At 42.9% G+C, this 26,380-nt stretch overlaps 1 pseudogene; it reads left to right on the forward strand.

The window, feature by feature from the left end:
- Positions 1-2,438: 2,438 nt before the first annotated feature.
- Positions 2,439-26,380, forward strand: LOC112446472 (chromobox protein homolog 3-like; annotated as a pseudogene).

The raw sequence follows: 26,380 nt of genomic DNA on the forward strand, positions 1-26,380 counted from the left end.
ACAACCTATTATCTGTTCACCTAGAATTTCTTTGTCTCCTTAGGATTGGTTTCTTGAAATAGATAATGATATACTGCATGGTAGAGAGAGAGTCAAAGAAGAAATGGATCTTTTTAGGTTTAGTCTCATACTTTCTGCAGGACTTCCCATATGGCTTAGTGGTAAAGAATCTGCCTGCCAGTGAAGGAGAGGCAGGTTGGATCTCTGGGTCAAGAATATCCATCCCCTGGAGAAGGAAATGGCAACCCACTCCAGTATTCTTGCCTGGGAAATCCCATGGACAGAGGAGCCTGGCAGGCTACATTTCATGGGGTTGCAAAAGAGTCAGACATGACTTAACGACTGAACAGCAACAATAACAAGCTTTCTTCAGAGACTGGGAAACACTCACCTAAGGCATGTAAGCTAGAGATGCTTCAGCTGGGGTGATAACAGAGATCATGTGTTCATTTCAGCAAAGAAAAGTGAAAGTGAAGTCGCTCAGTCATGTCCAAGTCTTTGGGACCCCATGGACTGTAGCCTACCAGGCTCTTCAGTCCATGGAATTCTCCAGGCAAGAATACTGGAGTGGGTTGCCATTTCCTTCTCCAAGGGATCTTCCCAACCCAGGGATCAAACCCGGGTCTCCAGCACTGCAGGCAGACGCTTTACCGTCTGAGCCACCAGGGAAGCCACAAAGAAGTGGAGAGAAGAACGCTTTGATCTGGTACTTTCCGTTTGTCCCAGAAAATGGGACTTCAGAAGGAAGAAAAAAAGAGAGAGAGCTCTAGGCCCATATAGAAATGGTTAAGCTCTACTTATGAGGTAGTATAGGAATAACTATCTCAATAGGCACCACTGACATAAGACTTTCTGTTCCTAAGTTTCATTCCCCTTTAAATTGTGATATGTGCTCATTAGAAACAGACTTAGTGTTTAGGAGCTGAATTCTGCAGCTTCCCATTTATGTCCTACATAGTTAAACTTCTTAGCTCTTCATCAATAACAAATCATTTTTCATTGACCTCTGCAAGAAAACACTATAACCAGGCACTGTAACACAGGTAGGCTTGTGCTACATATGACTAAATACACATATGACTGCATACATATATAACTGCAGTGAACATCTGTAGGATTTTTAATTTTTAAAGATTGTTGGCTGCCTAGCATCCAAGATGTTTCCTATCTGCAAGAAAATCCATTGTGTGGTACTGGAGTGTTGAAAGGAGTGTGAGACAGAAGTCCCTTTTCCCATCCCTCTTGTGCCTGGGGTGTGCACACTCCATATGCTGCTGCTGCTGCTGCTAAGTCGCTTCAGTTGTGTCCGACTCTGTGCGACCCCATAGACGGCAGCCCACCAGGCTCCCCCGTCCCTGGGATTCTCCAGGCAAGAACACTGGAGTGGGTTGCCATTTCCTTCTCCAATGCATGAAAGTGAAAAGTGAGAGTGAAGTCGCTCAGTCATGTCCAACTCTTAGCGACCCCATGGACTGCAGCCTACCAGGCTCCTCTGTCCATGGGATTTTCCAGGCAAGAGTACTGGAGTGGGTTGCCATTGCCTTCTCCGCACATTCCATATAGGCTAAGATAATTTCTTCCCTTGGTATTTTTATCCTGAAAGCAGACACAAAGACACAGGGATCATTTTGACATCTCTTGTGACTCAGGCAGATGGTAAAGAATCTGCCTGCATGCAGGAGACCCAGGTTCAATCCTTAGGTTGGGAAGATCCCCTGGAGGAGGGCATGGCAACCCACTCCCATATTCTTGCCTAGAGAATCCCATGGACAGAGAAGCCTGGTGAGCTACAGTCCATGGGATCACACGACTGAGACTGAGTGACTAACACTTTCATTTCACTTTCATGGCAGCAAAGAGAGTCCACAGTAGTGTCCATGGGGCAGGGAGGATGTGCTTGGCCAGTAGCTCCCATGGCTGCACCTTGAGTATGATTTTTACTGTCAAGTCTCTGGTTCCTACATACTTTCTGAATCTGCTTCTCCAGCCGCCCTTTCTAGCTTGCTGGAGTTAGTTAGATAAGACTTCTATTGCTTGGTGGGTCACTAACAGAAGTCTGACTGACAAAAAGTAAATACAGCTCCTCTCCATACACACTGTCTCAGGACTTCCATCCACCTCCCTGTGGCCCTTCTATCTCAGTAGAGCTCCCAGGATTGCGGCAGCAGAGAAAGAGTGTGAGAACTTACACTGGCTCTTACACGTTCTGGACCAGAAGCACACGGAGTACTTCCTCCTGTGACCATTAGCCAACACCAGTCGCATCACCTGTATGCCCGCACGGAGGCGGGAGTGGAACCTTCCTGCGTGCCCAGGAGGGAGAGGAGAGTCAAGTACAAGAGACACTAGACGCCTGTGCATTGAGAGTACGGACCAAGTTCTGCTCAACGTTCACCAAAGCAGAAAACGAGGGAAACCTGGAGAGTCAGAGGACGTGTATGAGAAATGCACTAGTGCTCTGCAGGGTCACTCGGTACCAGCGTCTCCCGAGCCTCAGCCACCTCCCCTGGCTTGGTCTCAGCCGCAGCATCCAGGTGGTTCCAGCATCTGCTGCTTACCAGTCCCGGGAGGGCTGGCTGGTGCAGCGTTGCCTGTCTTCTCTGGACATGAATGAAACACTACACGGCAAGGTGTGGAGTCCCGCTTTCCCAGAGGATGCCAAAGGAGCAGAAGGTGGCAATCTGAAAGGGCTCCGAAACTCATGGCCTGGGGGTCAGACTTCGACTAACAGGAGGTGGGGATGGGGACAGAAGGTGGCAGATCTGTTCTCTTCTCTTCCTCCTTCCCTCGAGGCGCAGTTTCTCCACACAGTCTGTCAGGAGATGTGCTGTGTCTGGCGCATGGCAGACAGTGGCCAGCGTGGAGATCATTCACCTTTCTGGCTTCCCTGCTTTTCCTGCTTCATCGTCTTTTTCTCCTACTCTTGCCTGCTTGGGCTTACACTCCCTAATATAACATTGTAAGAAAAACCTCACTCACAGGGCTTCCCGGGTGGCTCAGCGGTAAAGAACTTGCCTGCCAATGCAGGAAATACCGGAGACATGGGTTTGATCCCTGGGTCAGGAAGATCCCCTGGAGTGAGAAATGGCAATGCACTACAGTATTATTGCCTGGGAAATCCCATGGACAGAGGAGCCTGGTGGGCTGCAGTTCGTGGGGTCACAAAGAGTCAGACACAACAGAGCACCCACGCACCACACTCGTGTTCCTAGCTACCAAACGTGTAGGGTTTCCCCACACGCTGAGAATTTCTTCCGTTGCTGGTGGACACCTAGACACAATCTACCTCAGGTTATCGCTGGATCCCACAAGGTAACGGCTCAGTCTCATTAAACTGTCCCCACGTCAGAAGCTGGTCAAAACCATAGGCTGCCCTCTTTACTTCTGAGCGACTGGCTCGAGGCTCCCAGGACCCACTTCTCAAGTTCAACAGTTTGCTAGTTCACAGAACTCAGGGAGATGCTTATATTGACTGGTTTGGCTCATAATAAAGGCTATGATAAAGGATCCGGATGAATAGTCAGGTGAAGAAATACGTGCAGCCAGGTTCAGAGGGCTCCTTCTTACAACTATAGATGTGTTTCCACGGCCCTTTGCCTAGAGGGTGTTGATGCAACGTCGGGGAAAAAGAAAACAACGTTCTTCACAAACATACACACACGCCCCAGATTTATTGGTTCATTTTGTGCTTGGTAGATCAGACTTCAGACCCTGCTGCTGTTATCCCTGCTGCGGCTGCTATAGGGCCCACTGGCTTTCCTACCGGGAGGTGCCAGCCTTCTGTCGCCTCGGCACGGCACAGCTCTGTTCCTGCTGGTCCCAGCGCGGGTGGTGGAAGCAGGGCCAGAGACTGCACTGTACGGGCCCCACGTCCCCTTGTGTTTGGGCTGCTGCCACCGAATCCCATGGCATTTGAAATGCCATAAGGAAAGTACTCTGCTTGTGGTGGCTGTGGTGTCTGGCTCTGGGAGAGCAATTCTCCTCCTGAGTCATGGGCAAGGCTGGCTCATGAGCTGAGGCCAGGGCTGGGACAGAGATAAAAGCTTTTCTCTCCTCTGCCGAACCCAGTTAGAACCAGACTTGCTGAGCCAGACCCAGCACTACAAATATTGTATTCACATGTAGCTTGATATAGTCATTTAGTTTCAGGGAACACCAGGGTTTTCTTGGCAATGGTTTCTATTTGCCCCTGAAGACTGTGATTTTTTTTTTTTTTTCTTGGCTACCAGTTCACATATGAACTGTTGCCTCTTACATTGTAATGGCCTTTCTCTTGCCATTTTTAAAGGACTTGTTTAGATTTTTATTTACCCATTTGTTTTTGGCTGCACTGGGTCTCAGCTGCTACACTGGGGTTTCTCTGGCTGTGGTGCTTCTCTTGTTTTGGAGCACAGGCCCCAAGGCTCAGTAGTTGTGGTGCGAGGGCCTTGCTGTCCCTCGGCATGTGGGATCTTAGTTCCTGGACCAGGGGTCAAATCCATGTCCCTTGCATTGCAAGGTAGATTCTTAACCACTAGACCACCAGGGAACTTCCTCTCTTTCTATTTAATTTGATAAATCCTTATTCAGCACCTTCCATATGGCTCTAGAGAATATAAAATTGGGGCGGGGAGGATGAACTGAGTGAGGAGCACTGACATGTATACTCCACCATGTATAACACAGAGAGCTAGTGGGAAGCTGCCAGATAGCACAGGGAGCTCAGCTTGGTGCTCTGTGAGGACCTAGAGGGGTAGGATGCTGGTGGGGTGGCGGGGTCGGGGGGGTACGAGGGAGGCTCAAGAGGGAGGGGATATACGTATATGTCTAGCTGATTCACACTGTTGAACAGCAGAAACCAACACATTGTAAAGCAATTATACTTGTATTAAAAAAACCCAATATACAAATGAATGGAGTATAGCTCTGATCTTAAGAAGTATATAATCTAGAAGGAGTGTCAGACATGTACATAAGTAACTGGGCATCACTCGTCAGCACCTCAACGCCGGGCACTGTTGTTCAGTCGCTAAGTCACGTCCAGCTCCCTGCGATTCCATGCATTGCAGCACGCCAGGCTTCCCTGTCTTTCACCAACTCCCAGAGTTTGCTCAAACTCATGTCTATCAAGTCGGTGATGCCATCTAGCCATCTCATCCTCTGTTACCTGCTTTCTTCGCCTGCCCTCAATCTTTCCCAGCATCAGGGTCTGTTCCAAGGAGTCGGCTCTTTGCATCAGGTGCCCAGAGTATTACAGCTTCAGCTTTAGCATCAATCCTTTCAATGAATATTCAAGGCTGATTAAGCCGCATGTTGATAAACGCTATGAATGTGCTGAAAGGATGGTGTTCAAAGGATAATGATCTATTTAATGAGTGCCTTTAACGTGCACTTACTGAACCAATGACCTTTACCTGGCTATCTCCCTTGATCCTCAGAAGAACCCTTAGAGCCAGACACTGTTACCACTCCATTCTGCAGGTGAGACAGCTGTGGTCATGGTGCAGCTTGCTGAGATCCCAGGGCTAGTTAAGTACTGGACTCAAACCCAGACAGCCTGCCTCTGGGTCTGTGCCCTTCCCAAATACAACGTGTGTTTTTGTTATTCTTTTGGTCTACAGTTTTCCTTTTTTTTTTTTAGGATGTTGTTGATCTCTGAGAACTGCTTTTGGGGAATCAGAAAAATTATAAGGCAACCAGCAACCAGACCTTTTCAGAGGTGTCTGAAAATTTTCCCTGCCGTTGCTTCACGTGGGGATACACGTGACTGCGTCGGCACTGAAACAGCGCCTGGAGTCTGAGGCGCTGACTGTACTCCCGTTGTTCTATGCATTCTGTACAGTCTTGGGAGGTTATTTTTAATGCAACATGCCAGAGTGGCATGTTGAAAGATCCATAGTAACCAGCTAACAGTAACAGTAGGGCCTGCCAAGTAAAAGTTCCGTAAATCAGTCATAAACGCAGTTACAAAATCCGGCCAGCATCGTGTGCATGAGGGAGTGTCCTTGGAGGAGGTACAATCCACGCACAGTTTCACGGGATCTCCTCGAAATTCCAGGGTAGTAAAGAGCTCTTGTGGTAAGTTTTTGTTTTGTTTTTAGGGGAAAAGAGTGAAAAAGAGGCTTCCTGGAACTTTATTCTAATAAGGAACTTTCCCCCATGTGATCAGGTAGCTTAGAGAAGCTGAGGAAAAGACATACAGAGAGACGAATGTTTCAGATACCAAGGGCCCTCCTTTCTCGTGTTTTTAATATTTTTGGACTCTTTCCTTTCCCACTACTACACTCCACATTCAGGCCTCATAACGCGGTGTCTTGAGAAGCCTCATCGCTTATATCTGTCTATCCACCCTCAAGTCTACGGAATTCACAACGGTGAAAATTGCCCCAGGCAGGATTTTGGACTTCTTACCCTTGGAGTGGGAATTTTACGAGGAGCTCCGAAGTGCTACCAGACCAAATAAAAGCTCACACTTTGCAACATGAGGGGCTTTCTCTATGATAGGTGGACAGCAAACCCTGGGAGGGAGCAAGACACTTTACATGGGGTTTGAGAATTACGAGGAAGACTTTCCTCACAGGCAGTGGGCACATCATCAACAAACACTGAGTCATGTGTTACTTCGGAAACATTGGAGAAATCATCTTCATGTATTTGGCTTCCTGCTGTCACAGAAAACTTGGGCATGGGGAGCAGGCTATTCATCATCAACACAAGAGTACCTGCCGCGTGGATGCTCAGTCCTTCAGTCGGGTCCGACTCTGTGCGACCCCACGGACTGTAGCCGCCAGGCTCCTCTCTCCATGGGATTTCCGGGGCAAGAATACTGGAATAGATTGCCATTTCCTCCTCCAGGGGATCTTCCCAACCCAGGGATTGAACCCAGGTCTCCTGCATGGCAGGAGGATTATTTACCAATGAGGCACCAGAGAAGCCTGCGTCATACAGAGTATGACACAAGTATAAACACACCACAGGCTGGAAACTGAAGCACCGATAATTTGATAACTTAATGCTCAAGAAAAGACTGAATCTGGGCCTGCAGGAGTAGATTTCGAGGCCCTTCCCCAATCGCCCTCATCACCATTCACACCATTCCTACTTTTTTCCCTTGACTGTGCAAGCGGTCGGTTCCATCCTTGCTTACAAAGCACCTGTTCACAAACCACTGTCCTCTTGGGAGAGGGAAGTGTGGGGTCAAGGTAGAAGAGGACTGAAGGAAACCGAAAGGAAAACTTTCGAGCAGTGCCACCTGAAGAGCAGTTAGAAATGAGATAACCCCCTCTACCTATTAGAACCTATGTTATTGGGAAGATGTGATTTAGCTCCTAATGTCACAGAAACAGTTGTTACTGGTAAAACAAGGTGTGGCTGTGTAACCCCAAAGGCTAGAGATAAGCTGAAGCAGAAGGCTCTTTCCAAGGTGCCTCTCAAGACGCCTACCTGGGAATTTCCCAGGGCTGATTTCTTCCCCCAGAAAGATATTCTTGTTGAACAGAGGGGAGTTACGAAACTGACTTTTCTGTTTACTGTGAAGGTTTTCATTTCAGGGACTTTGATACTTTGGACGCATTCTCTCTGCACCCCCGCCCCCCACCGCCGTTACAATGATACTTCACATGAAATGGATCATTTTAACCATTATTTTTCTTAAGTATTTATTTATTTGGCTGTGCTGGGTCTTAGTTGCAGCATGCGGGATCTACAGTTGCAGTACAGGTGATCTAGTTCCCTGACCAGGGATCGAACCCGGGTCTCCCTCACTGGGAGAGTGCAGTCTTAGTCACTGGATCCCCAGGGAAGTCCCTAACTATTTTTAAAGCGTACAATTCAGTGGCATTGAATACATTCACAATATTCTGCAACCATTCATTTCCAGTACTTTTTCATCCTCCTAAACAAACTCTGTGCCCATCAAATAACAACTCCTCATTTCTGCTTCCCCCAGGCTCTGGTAACCTCTATTCTGCTTTCTGTCTCTATGAGTTTGCCTATTCTAGGTGCCTCACATAAGTGGAGTCATGCAATATTGTCCTCACAAAGCGTCTCTGGCTTATTTTCTCAGCACAATGTCTTCAACGTTCGTCCCATGTCTTTATATATATGTGTGTGTATATATATATATAGTTTTATTTATTTTGACTGCACTGGATCTCTATTGCTGTGCAGGCTTTTCTCTAGCTGCGGTACGCAGGCTTCTCAGTGCACTGGCTTTTCTGTTGTATATGGGCCCCGGTAGTTGCAGTTCCCGGGCTCTGAAGCATAGGCTCAGTAGCTGTGACGCACAGGCTCAGTTGCTCTACAACACGTGGGATCTTCCTGGGTCAGGGATTGAACCTCTGTCTCTCGCATTAGCAGGAGGATTCCCTCCCACTGATCCACCACAGAAGCCCTCATCCCATGTTTTCACACGTTTCAGGCTTTCATTCCTTTCTAAGGATGAATAATATTCCACTGTATGCATAAACCACATTTTGCTTATCCATTCATTGCTGAGGGACATTTGGGTTGTTTTTATCCTTTGGCTACCGTGAATAAGACTGCCGTGAACATCAGTGTACAATTATCTGTGTGTGTCCTTGTTTTCAATTCCTTTGGGTACACACTTAGAAGTGAAACTGCTGGATCAAATGGCAATTCTATGTTAAAGTTTCCAAGGAAGTTTGGGCACTTTTAGAGAGAGTATAAATCACAGCTGCTGCTGCTGCTAAATCGCTTCAGTCGTGTCCAACTCTGTGCGACCCCACAGACGGCAGCCCACCAGGCCCCTCCGTCCCTGGGATTCTCCAGGCAAGAACACTGGAGTGGGTTGCCATTTCCTTCTCCAATGCATGAAAGTGAAAAGTGAAAGTGAATTTGCTCAGTCGTGTCCGACTCTTTGCAACCCCATGGACTGCAGCCAGGCTGCTCCGTCCATGGGATTTTCCAGGCAAGAGTACTGGAGTGGGTTGCCATTGCCTTCTCCATAAATCACAGAGGCAAGCCCAAATGAGGAGTGTCAATTGGGTTTAGGAAAAAAATAAAAAAGTGATTGGTAACCCTGATATGAGCAGGGTGGAGGTGAGGAGACAGAAGCCAGATTAGAGTGGATTGGCAAGTGAATGGGAGAGAAGCAGAGATAGCTATTTGTTCAAGTCCTGTGAAGATCTGAACCATGAACAATGGGAAAAAGGCAAGGTGGTAGCTGGAGGAACAAAGTTGAGAACCGGCTTTTTTAAGTAGGAGAATCTTGAGCATTTTGAGTGCTCGTGGGAGATAGGAGCCAGGGTGGTGACAGTCAGCAGAGGTCTCTGAGAAGGCAAGAAAGGGCAGTGGTTGGAGCTGCTCTGCCCTGCACCAAGGATGCATTTCTGTATAATGACAGAGAGGACAGGACAACTTCCAGTGCAACCAAATTTAATCTTTCAAAGGTATTTTTTGAGTTTGGCATTGAGGGTGAAGACAAAGTGAAACACTACCTGGCTTTCACTCTAATGGTATGGTAGAGGAGGGAAGGATTGAACCCCCAAACGAAAAACAGGGCAGAAAACACTCGTGTCCCAAGGGAAAGACACAGACATGGTATTATCACTTTCAGTAGAGGAAGTACTTCCAGCCTTGGAGGAGGACCGATGATAAGGGAGCCTCCACTACAGCGCAAATCATTCAGGACAGCATTTGAGATCTAGACGGACTTTCCTGGTGGCTCAGACTGTAGACAGTCCGCCTGCAGTGCAGGAGACCTGGGTTTGATTCCTGGGTTGGGAAGATCCCCTGGAGAAGGGAATGGCAACCCACTCCAGTATTCTGGCCTGTAGAATTCCATGGACTGAGGAGCCTGGCGGGCTACAGTACATGGGGTCTCAAAGAGTCAGAGACGACTAAACAACAGATAGGAAAACCATGAGACATTTATAAACCGAAAAGAGACAATGTTAATTATGCCAGGACAACAGGTGTATACTGGGACTGTCCCAGGCAGACTGGGATGAATGGTTACCCTCATTCTATACCAGAATCCCCATCTGAAGATTAGGATTTTAAAGGCTCTGAAAAGTACTCTAGTAAAGAAATTTGTTTTATACTGGTTAACTCAACACTTCCCAAATTTATCTCACTATGGCATCCTGACCCTGCTTTTTTCCCCTCAGAGAAGCACATACTAACACCTAATAAGTGCTTCCAGAGCAGAAAAGTGAAAGAGGTGTGGGAGTCTGGAGGATTTGGTCTGGCACACAGACAGCAGTGGAAGGTGAGATTAGAAAGTGAACTGAGCCACATCCTAGAGGACTTAGAGGGCCAGAGTTGCAACTTGTACTTGCTGATCAAAGTGATTAATGCCATTTCTCACAGCAGCACACAGAGTAGGCACCTGAAATTCGAAAAGAATTCCAAAGAATGCTTCTCAGAAGGGCAAAATGGTGCACTTTTCTTTCCTTTCCTATTTCTGTTCCTTCCTTAACCTCTGTGACGAGGAGAGACAAAAAACTCCGCTGCAGGGACCTTCTTCAGTTAAGAGATAAACTCCCGAGTTGTTCAACTCCTGTCCCAAATCTATCTTCTCCTCTCACTCTCGTTTCCTGTGTGAGGTCTAAAGGATAAAGAGATGGAAGAATGCTGGGTCTTGAAGAGAAGAGGCATCTCAGTTCTGTTTGTTACTGTGGGTGCTACACTCTAAGACGTGGATTTGAATACACAGAGTCTGCTGGCTAGGGCGGAGTGGGAAGAAAACAGACCAGTGTTTATCATTGCTTGGTCACAGCTAAGACTTTTCTTAACCAGGGGCCATGTATCTGGCAACCTGATTTACAGGACAAAACAGATACGAAGCGGGAATCATTCAAAATAAACTCCTGGAGAGGCTAAAACTTACCAGAGCAGACTCAACACACCTTAGGAACCACAAGACAATTCTCAGAAACTCCCCATACCCATTTGCACAAACTTCCAGTAAGTTTAGTAACCCAGATTTCTAGCATGTAGTAAATTTAATAGCAAGTTACAAGGGAAGGAAAAATTAACAGGGGTCGGTACATTTAAGTGAAAAGGGAAAGTGTAAGACTATAAAAATTCACTAACATGACTAACATGGAGCAAAGTTTTGAAGGCATTTTTTTAGAGGTTAAAAACTATTTGGTTATACCATAGAGACATGCTTATTTATAAGGATTATTTTGATTCATCAAAGGATGTTTAAGAATGTTCCACTGTTTAAAGTGGTAAGAAAGCACGTAAGACATTTTAGAAACATTTCAATCCAAAATGTTGCCATTTTACAAGTTTGGTCAATACAGTTATCTGTTATCTAGGGGAGTCACTGTGTAAATCTGGTATTCCTCCAGGTGCTGCTTCCTTTAGAAAGAAGTTCATTGTCAATTTTTTTTCCCATCCATATTTCAACATCAATTATTAATCCTGTGGGTTGAAAAGAGATCACATGGCAACAAAATATTTTGAAAACAGTCTCGCAATTTGAAGATTAAAGAAATCATTAAATTAAATTACTCCACCATCAAATGTTTATGACTGTTTAAAGTCGGCCAGCCAGTGGCACTCTGTAAAGGAACACCAACTGAATTACGTCATAAAATACAGCAGCTAAACCCTATCTTATCACTTAAAAGCCACTTGCGGTTCTCAAATGGAGATGCTGGCTGCTCGGAGGCACAGAGGACGATCCGGTGTGTAACAAAGCAGCTGTAGGCACCGTATCAGCCGCCCTGCAGGAAGGAGAGGGCCAAAGGTGCAATCCGTAGGGACCTATTTCTTCTCCTTAATATTTGACTTTGGAGTGCTTTTGCCTAAAGACAGCAATTTGACCTCATCAGAAGGTGGGGGTGAAAAACAGATAAAGGTGCCCTGCAAGGTAGATATGAGAAGAGTTCAGAAGTTTTGAAAAATTAACATTATTTAACACCATGTTTGCCACTGTTACATTATATGGTCATTGTCCTTATTTCTTGGCAAACAATAGCATTTCCACTTTTCAATTCAAATTGAGCTAGATGGCTGAAGAGTGAATCACTGTTAGAAAACTACGTTTCCTCTCGGATAATGTGAATGTGCTAATAAGATTTATCAGTTTCTTGTCTCATAATTTAAGGAGGTTTGCTTTTATTCATTCTTTATCAGAAATAAATATGGATTTCTTAAAAAAATACAACTGTCTCTAATATATGAGCTAACCTTGGGAATTCAAAAGAACTATGAACATCTGCTTTAAAAGATGTGGTACACTCTGCTGACTGCTAAATAGGAAACACAGACAAGCCTCACTGTATGGCTTAGGGGCATTATGGCTGCCATTCCTTGAGAGAGGTTGTGCAGAACACATAATTTGTCTACTTTGTAGAGTACGACTTTTTAAAAGTAACAAAATTTTAGAGTTTGAAGAAATCCCTGTGTGTGATGTTAGACCAGAAGCACTGGCACTACCCAGAAGCCTGACAGAAATGCAAACTTACGAATCTCACCAGCCCACCTGAATGTGCATCTCTAAGGGTGAACACAGGAAACTGCTCTATGAAGCTCTCCCAGGCGACTCCAATGCGTACTGAAGCCTGAGATTTCTCAGACATCACAGAGCACCACCAAACCTACATGAAGTGTGCAGAGGGACATCTGCTATCTTCCAAGGGACAATTTTTTTTTTTTTTTGAGAGAAAACTTTTGAGTATTGAGCTGATATCTGTGTCCCTGAATCTCTCTTCTAATTCTACCTGTCTGGAGTCACACAAACAAGTCCAGTCTGTTCTCCCTTGTTGAGATGTGAGATAGTCTGTACGAAGGCTAAGGCACAGACAGATCCTGGATTTGAGTTGCTAATTCTAGCATTAATGCATGTGTGACTGTGGGCAAGTTATCTGACCTCTCTGAGTAGGCCTATACCAAACTAAAAAGCTTCCACATGTCAAAAGAGACAATGAACAAGGTGCAAAGGCAACATGTGGGTGGGAGAAAATAGTAGCATATCATCTGATAGTATTTAGGTTAATATTCAAAATATATAAAGAACTAATACAATCCAACAGAAAAAGAACAAATAATCCAATTAAATTATGGGCAGAAGATCTGAACAGACATTTTTCCAAAGAAAAAGATATCCACATGGTCATCAGGTACATGAAGAGATGCTCAACATCGCTAATCATCAGGGAAATGCAAATCAAAATCACAGTGAGATATCACTTTGTATCTGTTAGTTTTGATAATATTCATTATCAAAAAGACAAGAGATTAAGTATTGGCAAGAATGTAGAGAAAGGCAGCCCTTGTGCACTGATGGCGGGGATGTAAATTTGTAGAGCACTATGAAAAGCAGTATGGCGGTTCCTCAAAAAATTACGAATGTAACTACCACATGGTCCAGCAATCCCACTTCTGGGTGCATGTCTGAAGAAATGAGATCAGGGCCTCAAAGAGGTATCTGCACCCCTGTGCTCACTGCGGCATTATTCACAACAGCCAAGACACGGAGACAACCTCACGGCACATCAGTGAATAAATGGATACAGAAAGTGTGAAATGGATGAGTGAAGAAAGAACACGGAATGTCATTCGGCCATAAAAAAGGAAACCCTGCTTTTTGTGACAACACGGAAGGACCTTGAGAGCATCATGCTAAGTGAAGGAAGTCAGACAGCAAAACACAAATACTGTGTTTTCTCTTACACGTGGAATCTAAAAGAGCCAACCACACAGAAATAGAGTGGAATGGTGGTTGTGGGGAAATGGTAAAATGTTGGTCAAAGGGTACACACTTCCAGTTACAGATGAGTAAGTTCTGAGGATCTAACATACATCATGGTGACTATAGTCAGTACTGTATTATAACCTTGAAAGTTGTTAAGAGTAAATCTTAAGTGTTATCACCACAAAAAAAGAAAAAATAAAGGTCGTTATATGAAATGAGGTGACATGTTAAATAATGTTAATGAGGTAACAATTCCACAATTGTATCAGATCATCTATTTGCACACCTTAATTATGCATTATGTCAATAATATTTCAGTAAAGCTGGAAAAAATAAATGCTATGGTTAATGCTCTAGTAGCTAAACACTTACGTGTATCCTTAATTATTTAAGAGAAATTTCTGAAACTATAATTCTTAGGATAAAAAGTCTGCATGGTTTTATGATTTCCAATACATATTGCCAAACTGTTGCAGAAGGACTTAACAATTCACACTTTGACATGAAGTATATGAGAATGCCTATTTCTTCAAATTCTTGTCAGCACTGAGAATTACCTTTCTTCCTACCTTTATCAATTTGGTAGATTGAGGGATTACTATTTCAACTTAAATCTCTTGGAATGATAATGAAGATAAACCATTTTGTTTATGAATCATTTATATTTCTTCTTTGCATGGTTGCCAGTTCAAGTCTGACTCTAAAACACACACACACGGTTCCATGCCTCTCCCATCCTGTATTTGTACACAGTGGTTTTTTCTTTTTTCTTTTTATGGGCCAGAATGCAAGAACTTCCATTTTTCCCTTTGCAATCATCTTGTTAAAGCCAACAGTTTCAGCTTTTCAGATCCTGATTCTCTAATCCTGTGTTTGCCATCCTTTTCTGGTTTGTTTTTAACTGCAAATCTGAAATATTTGCAAAATATCATTGTATTTTCATCTTTTACAAAGGTTGTCTGCAGGACAGGGCTGGTGCCCCTTCAGGAACTGGCCCTGTCCTGACATAGACCGGTTCACTAGACGGGCTACAGGATGACGTCCCGTCACCACCGTGGATGGTGCTGGCATCCTCAGCGTTCAGACGCTCTCTCAGCCTTAGGGCTGGTCACTGTAGCTGCGCCTCGAGGCCCACTGAAGCCACAGGATTACAAAGTTTTGACTTCTCCTTTGGCTGTAAACCTCTAAGACATTTGTAATAGTATCTCACTCATCTCTTTACGTGTCTCCAGATCCTTCCTCAGTTTCTTGTTCAGAGTAGTCATTCAATGGAAGTGTGTAAAACTGAACATAAACTTTCCCGGCTGCTTTGCCTACAGGGACAAATGACTCACCTCCTCCTCAACTCTGTAGGCTGATCAATCCTACATCTAAGTAGCAATATATATATTGCTATACACACACACACACACACACACAGAGAAAAGCTTCATGGATAAAACTCATGTTATATACTCCATTGCTGAAACAGGATAGAAATTGAAAACTCTGATGTGCTACATTTTTAAAAGAGTAATTTCTTTTTTTTGTTTTCTGCAATTATGGATCTATAGTAAGAATTTATTGCTGAAAAGTGAACCTGAGGCACTGTCAGTTTCTAGGTCATAAAATAAAGATTAAATTCAAGGAGGCTTGAAAACTTAAAAAATAAATATCTGGTTATTCAAAGAGGAGTAGTCTCAAACATTCTAGTTAATGTTCTCTTTTCTCTGATGTCCATCTTCACTCAGTTTCAGATCATGAGAATTTTGATCATTAGTTCTGTCCAAGTCTAAAGTCTTCATTTCTTGCCTAAGCACTTTACAGACTGTCTCACTGAACCCTCACAAGAAAGAAATGCACAGAACCTTTTTAGAAGAAAATAATATACATAGATTTATAATCCTGAGGTTATTTTTAATTTTATACTTATATAATATGTACATTGATAATACCAGATTTAAATTTATAATACTTAGAGCTTTTACTAAAATTAAAAAAGAGAAATTTAGGAATCTAATACAAATAAAACCGCAAAACAATGTAATTCAGATGAACAGCATAAGCTTGATGTGATGAATGGTCTTGTTTGAACTTTGGGTTAGATATGGAAAAAATACCTATGTTAACTTGATTCCCAGCACTATGAACCATGGTTTGAGTCATTATCGTTAGGCTTCCCCTTAATCAGTGATCTTGTATTCATGCTAATAATTTGAGTAATGCACCCTAAAAATAATACTAAAAAATTGTTTTCTAACAAATCCTTCACTGTGGGTTTGCCATTACTCTTATTGCTGTTACCACACAAGATGGTGGGTACCAACAGGACCTATGATACTCTGATATACTTACCCTTTTAAATGCGGTCCTGACTGCTGTGGGTCAGCTCTTCAAGTCTGGCTTCCCCTTTATTACCATACACTGTGTGATGGCCGGGTTTTCCCACTACTTCTATTTCAATGACTTTGAACCTCTGATTTGTGCTATTAACCTCAGAGTCTTTTGGCTTTTCATGTGGTAAGAATGAGACTGTACATGTGAACAGAGCATGCGCACTGATGTTATCCGGGGTGGCTAGTCATCTAGATAATCTCATAATATATTTATATTACACTCATACGTTTCACTGAAGTGAAAATTCCAAATTAAGAATTTCTAAACAAACTTTACAAGAGTTTATCTTCTGAGAAACACTTCAACAAATTTATTAAGAGGTATAATTCAGCAATTTTCTGGTGGTCTGGTGGTTAAGAATCTGCCTTGCAATGCAAGGGACACCAGTTCAGCTCCTGGCCAGGGAAGATGCCACATGTGGCGGAGCAACGAAGCCTGAGTGCCACAACTACCGAAGCCTGCACAGCTAGAGCCCGAGCTGGGCAACAGAGAAGCCATTGCAATGAGCAGCCTGAAAACCATTACTGGAGAGTAGCCTCTGCTCCCTGCAGCTAGAGAAAGCCCTCGTACAGCAACGAAGACTCAGCACAATCAGAAAATAAATCAATATCTTTTGCATAGAGTCAGGCACTAGGAGTAACTGCAATCAGGCAAGTCAAGCACTGAGCAGAGTCCAGGACATACTGGTTAGGATCCCCATCACTATTGCTATGAGTCTGTGTAAAGCTTCAAGGAGGCAGCCGTCCTGGACTGGTCTGGTCTAGGAGGGGTGCGAACAAAGTGAATTCTTTACACTGATATTGAAGAATAAGTAGGGGTTTAAGAGGGACAGAGAAAAAGCCTTGTACAGAGGCCGATGAAGACAACATTGCTGTGAGTTACAAGGAACCATGAGGAGGGAAGGTCAGGTGAAAGTTGAGGGTGTGTGCAGCAGGGGACCACGTGCAGGAAGCTTGCTGGGGCCTGAAGCAAGAAGTCAGGGCTTTCTTTATTTCACAGGTACTGGGAAACAAGGGAAGATTTTGGATTGAAAAATAACATGACTGAGGTAGAACGGCTTATAGAGAAACAACGCTTCTATAGGCAGAGGAGATGCCAGCCATCATCCCGTGTGCTCCTTCGCTGTAACCTCTTGATGACTTATATCCCGAACGCAAAGCCAAAGCACACATGCAGGAAATGGTCTGGGAACATGAAGCAGGAAAACATTGTCCTCAGTCCCCAAAGGACTCAGAGCCCATGTTTCACGGTCTTGTATACTAACCAAGCCAGCTTTTCTTTATCTCTGAGCCATGTACCCTGAGTGTGGGTATGTGTGTCTGTATACAGTCAGGTATGTGTTTTCAGCAGAGTATACATTTGTATAAAATTACATTTTTCATGTGATTTGTACAGAATCACATGGTGATTTTAATGATTTATGAATTTGTTCTAGTGGTTGTGTTCACATCCCTTTTACTATTCTTTCCTTAAATAAATAGATCATTGTTGGGACTCCAGCAAGATGCAAGCAAATGAAACCTAGCTTCCTTTGAAATACCTGAAGATGTGGCACCAAATGATTAGACTGGAGCTGTAACTGTTCCCTTTCAAGAAAAAAAAAAAAAGTGTTCCTCGCTTTGCTACAGTTGTCATTACTCCCTTTTATTTCCCAACCCTGAGCCTGTGTGTCAGTGGTATTTATCGTCACAATAGTGCTCTTGTTTGGCTTCTAGTTGCTTCCACACATTGATTTTCATTCCCTACTTGGCATCTATGTGCATTTTAGCTTGTGACTCATGGATAAAACCAATTTTGATTTTCCTGTCTGAAGTTGAATTTTTATAGGTATTTCTTCTAAATATTCTTAGACAAGCTAAATGCAGCATTGACTATCATAAATGCTGAACAGCTGAGGTCAGGCCAACTCGTGGCTGTAACTCATGTATACCACGTTTCTTGGCCTGGCTAATTCTGTGCATTCATTGACAAAGAGAATCTGCCAGAAGTTGTTTTCTATTTGACGGCAGGCCAACAGATGCTGTGAAATCATGCCACCACGTGCCAAGTTGTCACCTCGGTATCCCTGTTATCAGAGACTTCATTGTACAAATCCCTTGCCCACCGCTATGTCATATTTACTTGTTCAGACAGATAAAGGCCCATGTCCAGATGACTGAACTCTTAGGAGGGTTCTATTTTTAACTGATTCCCTAAAAGCAATATACGAGTGACAAATATTTCCATAGGATTAATGAATAGATGTTTAAGTCTCCTCTGCTCTTATTAAATACTAGCTTTTTCTTTTATACTTGGAACTCTGTTGAATTTGTGGATGAGAAACATTTTCCATATATAATGAATCCAGGGACTTTTTAACCTATTCAGTTTTGTTATATATATTGGTCACTGTTTTAAGGAATTGTTCCCAATCTAACCAAGCATCAAATAACCTAAGAATTTGGTACTCCTTCATTTAGAATATTTTCATATTTTTGAATAATATATGTACAGAATATTTCTTGATAAGATCAAGAAATGACCAAGGGGATCATGTAGCTTTAGCCATCCTTGTTTTTATCATTTGCCAAAAAATTTCCTTAGCTTCATGGAAACCACATAGAAACCAAATGACTTGGTTTTCTTTCCACTTCTCTAGGCAACAAACCAATTTTTTTTTTAGTTTCCATGGACACCCACTTGAGCAACAGTAGTTAGATCTGTAAAAACTGCTATCTGACCTGGAGTCTGATGGTGACCTACACACCGGCACTGGTAATGCAAGCTTGGCTCTCTAAGGGACCCACATGTGTGAGACTGTTGTTAGCATCTGGGATAGTACCCAGTTACTGTCCCTGGTGCTTTTCCAGTTTCTTAATTTGTGGAGGTTCACAAATCATTATGGATCTTGTCTTGATATCTGGCTAGTCAGAAAGCTTCAAAATAAGGAGTGGGAATGGTAATAAAACAGGTCTAGTTGAAATAGATTTACTTTCTTTCCACTTGGTTAAGAAAAAGGCTGCTATTTTAACTCAGTTAAGAAGTAGTACTTATTTGGAAATCCTTGTGGGAAGCCCAAAATGTACTTGAAATGAGAGAAGTCATAAACTTATTTAGCACATATGAAGCATAGCTTTGACTCTAGGCAGTAACTGAAAGTCCATCTGTACAGGCCCTGGAGAAACGTAAGAAAAGACTGAACTGCATTATCGTGTAACATACACAAATTCTCCAGGGCCTGTTCCCTTCTAACTTAGGATAGAACAAACAATTAATTGAAAAGATCAATCTGGTTTCCAGGTTTTGAAAATGTTGTTCTTTGCTTTTACTTGCATTGTGTAAAAATTTTCCATTTCTCAGCTGCCCCAAAATTAAGAGTTTAAAAACTGAATCTTTCAGACCATTGATCAGTGTTGGAAATGTTGACAAAGAAAGGCTTTGAAAAAGTAGTGGAAATGATACTTTAACTGGAATTAGGGGACTCAACTTTGCCATAAATATGCAAGACCATTGTAGTAGGTATGTAATTTCTCTTTTCTCAATCTCTATCTCATCTATAAAACTCTAGCTCTTCACAGGAATAAAACTTTCAAGTTCATGGCTGCAGAGATTTGACCTTGTATTTTCATAAAATCCTCTAATTGCTTCTGTTTCTCTTTGTACTATGGAACTTTTCCATGAACACCATACAAAGTGGATTCCTGAGGAAAAAGTGGGTCTTTCTCAGAGATTTTCATTTTTGGTTTGTTTCTAGTAATTTTAGATAGACAAATAGAAGTGGAATTTTTAAATGTAATTTTTTTCTTTTAAAAAAAGAAGAGATAGTAATAGATGGTAGCTGGCTATCAGAAATCAGCCAAAGTTTCATGGGTGTATACTGAATTGATGATTTGAAGTGATATATTTTGTCATTAGTACATCAGGAATAGGAGAAAGATTTAGGAGAAACATTACAGAGAAACTTGTACCTTTACAAACCTAGGGACTGACACATACCACAGTTCCCTGGCAGCTCCTTTAATATATGCAAAGTTTCCCATCTCACTAAAGCACCCTGGGCAAATCAAAAGGAAAAGGCATTGCAGGTAAAAGAACACCATGATCAGAGACTGGGAAGTAAGAGACAGCATGCTGTGTGGAGGCAGTGCAAAGAGCTGGTTTACTCCTTTAGGAGGATAAAGTATAGAAGGACACTAGATCATTCAGAGTTCAGGTGCAGATAACAGAAACCATTTTGTTGATTTTAAAAGAATCGTGAAACAGAAACCAACGGAGGGGAGTTACTCAAGAGGGTCAAACACTGCTGTCTGGTCAAGAAAGATCAGGGCTGAGGAGTGCCCAGCAGCTTTGACTGTCAGGAAACCTTTGACATTCTTAGCAAACACTGACCGGGAGGTAAACTGGGTCACACTGCAGGGATTACGGTGTGAACAGGAGACGAGGAAGAGGAAGTAGAGGCATCTGTTCTGAATGCTTGGCTCTGAAGGGAAGGAAAGCTCTATCTGAAGAAAAACATCAGATGGAGGGAGATTTTGATCTTAAGCTGTAAAAATCTTAAACAGGTTTGGATGCAGAAGGAAAGAAGTCAATGGTTTGATAAGACTTCAAGGAGAGAGGCAGATACATGATACTAGACGCCCTCAGATTTGGAGGAGAAAGACGGAGGCTGGAGGAGGCAGTGCTGGCCTTAGGGAAGAAGAGAATTGTGTGTTTCTCTTACATGAGGCAGAGGAGGGAAGCCTGAGTGAAAAAGCACACGTGTTTGTAAACTGGGGAAAAGAAGGGAGTAGAAATCACACCCAATAGATTATCTTCTTGATAAGAAACAGACCATTTGCTGAGAGAGGAGAGAATGGAAGGGGAGGTGAAACAGGGTGGGGTAGAAAGTGTGAAGAAGAAATGGGTGGGAGAAAAGAGCCAGAAGTGATCAGAACTGCTAAACAGGACTGACTTTGAAGAAGTAGGGAGATTTCTGAGGAAAGGCTTAGAGTAATATCGTAATTGTCATGACCTTGGGAACTTTGGGTCTTTCAGAAAGTGCTGGTGGGTAGTTTGAATGGTGATGTTCCTCTTTAAAATACATTTGTTTTTGAAGCTGTCCACATGATGACTGGGTGAGACTTTTAAATTATCATCATCACCTGTTAGTCATCTATTCATATGACCAATCTTTCATATGACCAATCTTTTATTTCTAAGACCATCTTCAGTGCTTTGCATAGGAGTGAGACAAAATGGCAGAAATGTATCATTAACAAAAGAACGTTCTAAGAACTTACATTTTGAAGCACTCTTCTGTGAATTCCCTGGTGGTCCAGTGGTTAGAACTCAACACTCTCATTGCCTGAGCTCCGGGTTTGATTCCTTTCCAGCAACTAAGATTCTGAAAGTTGCGTGGCGCAGCCAAAAAAGTAAAATAAAATAAAATTTGAAGTACTCTTCTGTGACTGAAACTCACTTTAGGTTAAACCTGATTGAAGATTTGACAAATTTGCCCAATAGACTGAGTAATGATACAATAAGATGCTCAAAATTATTACTCATCAAGGATACACAAAATACAAGGTAATACCACCATATACCTATTCAGTTCAGTTCAGTCACTCAGTCCTGTCTGACTCTTTGCGACCCCATGAATTGCAGCGCGCCAGGCCTCCCTGTCCATCACCAACTCCCGGAGTTCACTCAGAGTCACATCCATCAAGTCAGTGATGCCATCCAGCCATCTCATCCTCTGTCATCCCCTTCTCCTCCTGCCCCCAATCCCTCCCAACATCAGAGTCTTTTCCAATGAGTCAACTATTCGCATGAGGTGGCCAAAGTACTGGAGTTTCAGCTTTAGCATCATTCCTTCCAAAGAACATCCAGGACTATCTTCAGAATGGACTGGTTGGATCTCCTTGCAGTCTAAGGGACCCTCAAGAGCCTTCTTCAACACCACAGTTCAAAAGCATCAATTCTTCAGCGCTTTGCTTTCTTCACAGTCCAACTCTCACATCCATACATGACCACTGGAAAAACCATAGCTTTGACTACACGGACCTTTGTTGGCAAAGTAATGTCTCTGCTTTTGAATATGCTATCTAGGTTGGTCATAACTTTCCTTCCAAGGAGTGAGCGTCTTTTAATTTCATGGCTGCAGTCACCATCTTCAGTGATTTTGGAGCCCCTAAAAATAAAGTCTGACACTATTTCCACTGTTTCCCCATCTATTTCCCATGAAGTGATGGGACCAGATGCCATGATCTTCGTTTTCTGAATGTTGAGCTTTAAGCCAACTTTTTCACTCTCCTCTTTCACTTTCATCAAAAGGCTTTTTAGTTCCTCTTCACTTTCTGTCATAAGGGTGGTGTCATCTGCATATCTGAGGTTATTGATATTTCTCCCAGCAATCTTGATTCCAGCTTGTGCTTCTTCCAGCCCAGCGTTTCTCATGATGTACTCTGCATATAAGTTAAATAAGCAGGGTGACAATATACAGCCTTGACGGACTCCTTTTCCAATTGGAACCAGTCTGTTGTTCCATGTCCAGTTCTAATTGTTGCTTCCTGACCTGCATATAGGTTTCTCAAAAGGCAGGTCAGGTGGTCTGGTATTCTCAAAATTGCAAACACTGAACATACCAGGTGTTGGCAAGGATCTGGAACAAGGAGGACTCTTATGAACTGTTGATGGGAATGAAAATGGTTCAACGACTTTGGAAAACACTCTGGCAGTTTCTTAAAAACATGCACATCTACATCCATATCATGTGACAAAGACACTTCATCCTCAGAATCAAAAATATTTGTGTGTAAGTCTTTGTACAGACTTCGCTTTCTGTATGGCAGAAAGTGACGAAGAACTAAAAAAATCTCTTGATGAAAGTGAAGGAGGAGAGTGAAAAAGTTGGCTTAAAACTCAACATTTGGAAAACTAAGATCATGGCATCTGGTCCCATCACTTCATGGCAAATAGATGGGGAAACAGTGGAAACAGTGAGACTTTATTTTGGGGGGCTCCAAAATCACTGCAGATGGTGACTACAGCCATGAAATTAAAAGACACTTGCTCCTTGGAAGAAAAACTATGACCAACCTAGACAGCATATTAAAAAGCAGAGATATTGCCAACAAAGGTCCGTGTAGTCAAAGCTATGGTTTTTCCAGTGGTCATGTATGAATGTGAGAGTTGGACTATAAAGAAAGCTGAGTGCTGATGAATTGATGCTTTGAACTGTGATGTTGGAGAAGACTCTTGAGGGTCTCTTGGACTTCAAAGAGATCCAACTAGTCCATCCTAAGGGAAATCAGTCCTGAATATTTATTGGAAGGACTGATGTTGAAGTTGAAATTTCAATACTTTGAACTGGGTCAATACTTTGGTTGGACGGCATCACTGACTTGATGGACATGAATTTGAGTAAGCTCCGAGAGTTAGTGATAGACAGGGTAGCCTGGCATGCTGCAGTCCATGGGGTCACAAAGAGTCAGACATGACTGTGTGACTGAACTGAACTTTGTATAGACTATCCAAGAGAAAAAGAAATTTATGGCTATAAAAAGACACATGCAATATTCACAGAAGTTTCATTTGTAATAATCTTTTAAAAAAGGAAGCAACAAAAATGCCCATCAACAGGTGAGTGGATAAATAAATTGTGGTATATCCATACAATGGACTACTACTTGGCAATAAAAGTAAACAAACTGCTGCCTGTACAACATAGATGTATCTCAAATAAATATGATTAGTGAAAGAAGTCAGACAAAAGAGAGGACACATTCTATTGTTCCATTCATAAAATAGTCTAAAAATCCAAACTAACCTATAGCAACAGAAAACAGATCAGAGGTTCCCTGGAGATAGGGGTTGGCGCTGGGGGAGGCAGGTGGAAGGATTACAGTGGAGCACAAGAAAACTCTTGTGGGTGAAGCATATGTTCATTATCTCAATTGTGATAATGGTTTCATAGGTACATTCACTAGTCATAACTTAGCAAACGACACTTTAAATATGAGCTTCCCTGGTGGCTCAGACAGTAAGAATCCACTTGCAATGCAGCAGACTCAGGTTCAATCTCTGGGTCAGGAAGATCCCCTGGAGAAGGGAATGGCAACCCACTCCAGTATTCTTGCCTGGAGAATCCCATGGACAGAGGAGCCTGGTGGGCTACAGTCCATGGGGTCACAAAGAGTTGGACTCGACTGAGTGACACATACACACACTGTAAATATGAACAGATAATTACATTTTAATAAAGGTGTTAAAACAAAAGAAATAGTGCACACGTCAAAAGTTGGAGAATGATTTAATTATGCTGCTGCTGCTGCTACTTCTAAGTCACTTCAGTAGTGTCCAACCAGGCTCTCCCGTCCCTGGGATTCTCCAGGCAAGAACACTGGAGTGGGTTGCCATTTCCTTCTCCAATGTGTAAAAGTGAAAACTGAAAGTGAAGTCGCTCAGTCGTGTCTGACTCCTAGCGACCCCATGGATTGCAGCCTACCAGGCTCTTCCGACCATGGGATTTTCCAGGCAAGAGTACTGGAGTGGGGTGCCATTGCCTTCTCTGTTAATTATGCTATAGAACAGTAAATATTTGGAATACTGTATCTTTTAAAAATCATGTTTTTTTTTGAAGAGCATTTAATAGTCAGAAAATGCTCATAGTATTCAGAGACACGTGTTGTTCTGATTGATAGTGATCCATTAACATTTGACGAATATGAAATGAATGATGTAGTGTTACATGAAAAGAGCAAGGCACAAAAATGCATCCATAAACAAGTAATATCCCAATTTTGGTAATTCTCTCTCATCTCTCATGGCTGAAAGGAAATCTCTCAAAATGTTAACAGTGGTTGTCTCTGTGAAGTGGAAGACAATTTTAATTTTCCTTCTTATGCTTTTGGGGCTTTTCTGTACTTGATCTTCCATTACTTTCACAAATAGATGAAAACCTACCCAATGCTCTTTGAAAAGATTCTTTCCCACAAAGGGAACTCACTGGTGCAAATATTTTTAGAAAATCTATCAATCTGACGTCTTTTCCTGCACTTTTTCATGGTAACCTGCTGCTGAACACTGAGGGAGTTTAGTGGAATGGCAATGAGCTGGAAAGACCAGCTTCAGCCTGCAGTTAGCTTGCAATGAGATATAGTCTAAAAATGCATGTTTTTAAGTTATGCTTTATGTAGCCTCAGGTAGTCACTTACCTTTATCACTTCACTGCTAGCCGTCCCTTGATAAAACCAGGTCAAACACATGGAGAATCAATTCCCCAGATTATGTCTGGTACAGATCTGTCAGGAAATGTTCACTAAGGATGTCCTGATGAGAAAAGGAGAGCAGTTGTGTATCAAATGTAGAAAACTCCTCAGGCTTTCGTCCAATCCATGGTGAGCATGTCTTTTCTCTATGAGTCAAAAAGACAAGCAGGGGAGGGCAAGCCATGGAGTGAGAGCTGAGGAAGGCTAGTGAAAGTGAGGGCCATAGGTGAGGAGGAGTTAGGAGAGCTCTCATGCACAAAGATGTGCCTTGGGGGACATTTGTACAGTGAGACTTCCATTCTGCTTTTCTGTCCCCTGGAGAGTTGCAATGATTGATGCTGTCCTCACTGTGGGGGGTGCCGTGGCAGGAGGGGACAGGGCTAGGGCCTGAAGCAAAGACGATGGTGAGACCCACAGGGAGCCCTCGCACTCCTACCCAACTCTGCAGGGTAGCTGGGGTTGTATATTCACCCAACACATGAGAATTAAAGGGAACTCGAGCTTGAGGCTTTCAGGACTGGAGATGAGGGACACCTGGGGCAGCGCGAAGGTGGGGAATGATAGCTCTTCCAGTTTGCAATAAAAATAGCCTCCAATAAAACTGCATTGCAAAGCATGGGAAAGAAACAGAATGGAAAGACTAAAAGTCGGAAAGAACAGCCTGAAGAATTGTGATGGAAAAAGACAGAACTGACTTGTAGTGAAAGGGTAGGGGATGGTATTTCCTCAAGTAAAAAGGAACTATAGATGTTGATGATATTGGGACTCTGAAGGAAACTCAGATTACCCAGAGTTAATTGAAACACTTCTTAATTCTCCAACAGCTAGTACAGAAAAAGGTGGTACAAAAAGAAAATCTTTATCAGGCAGTGAATCTGATGCCAGGAAATCAAAGAAAGAGATGCTGCTATCAAATCAACAGGCTGTGTCAGGGGTGATCCTGAATGAATAACTGGTGCACAGACAGCAGTGGAGAATTCATGTTTCTCATGCAACGGGCAGGAAGATTCAGATGAGGCAGACTTGGTGCTGGTAGAAGCAGCAAAGATGAGGTGTACTCAGATTGTAACTGCTACTTATGCACAGACTAACTTGACATTCTTGTCCAGAAAATGAAGCTCAATAA

This window comes from Bos taurus, chromosome 4, assembly GCF_002263795.3.
Source record: "Bos taurus isolate L1 Dominette 01449 registration number 42190680 breed Hereford chromosome 4, ARS-UCD2.0, whole genome shotgun sequence".
Lineage (NCBI taxonomy): Eukaryota > Metazoa > Chordata > Mammalia > Artiodactyla > Bovidae > Bos > Bos taurus.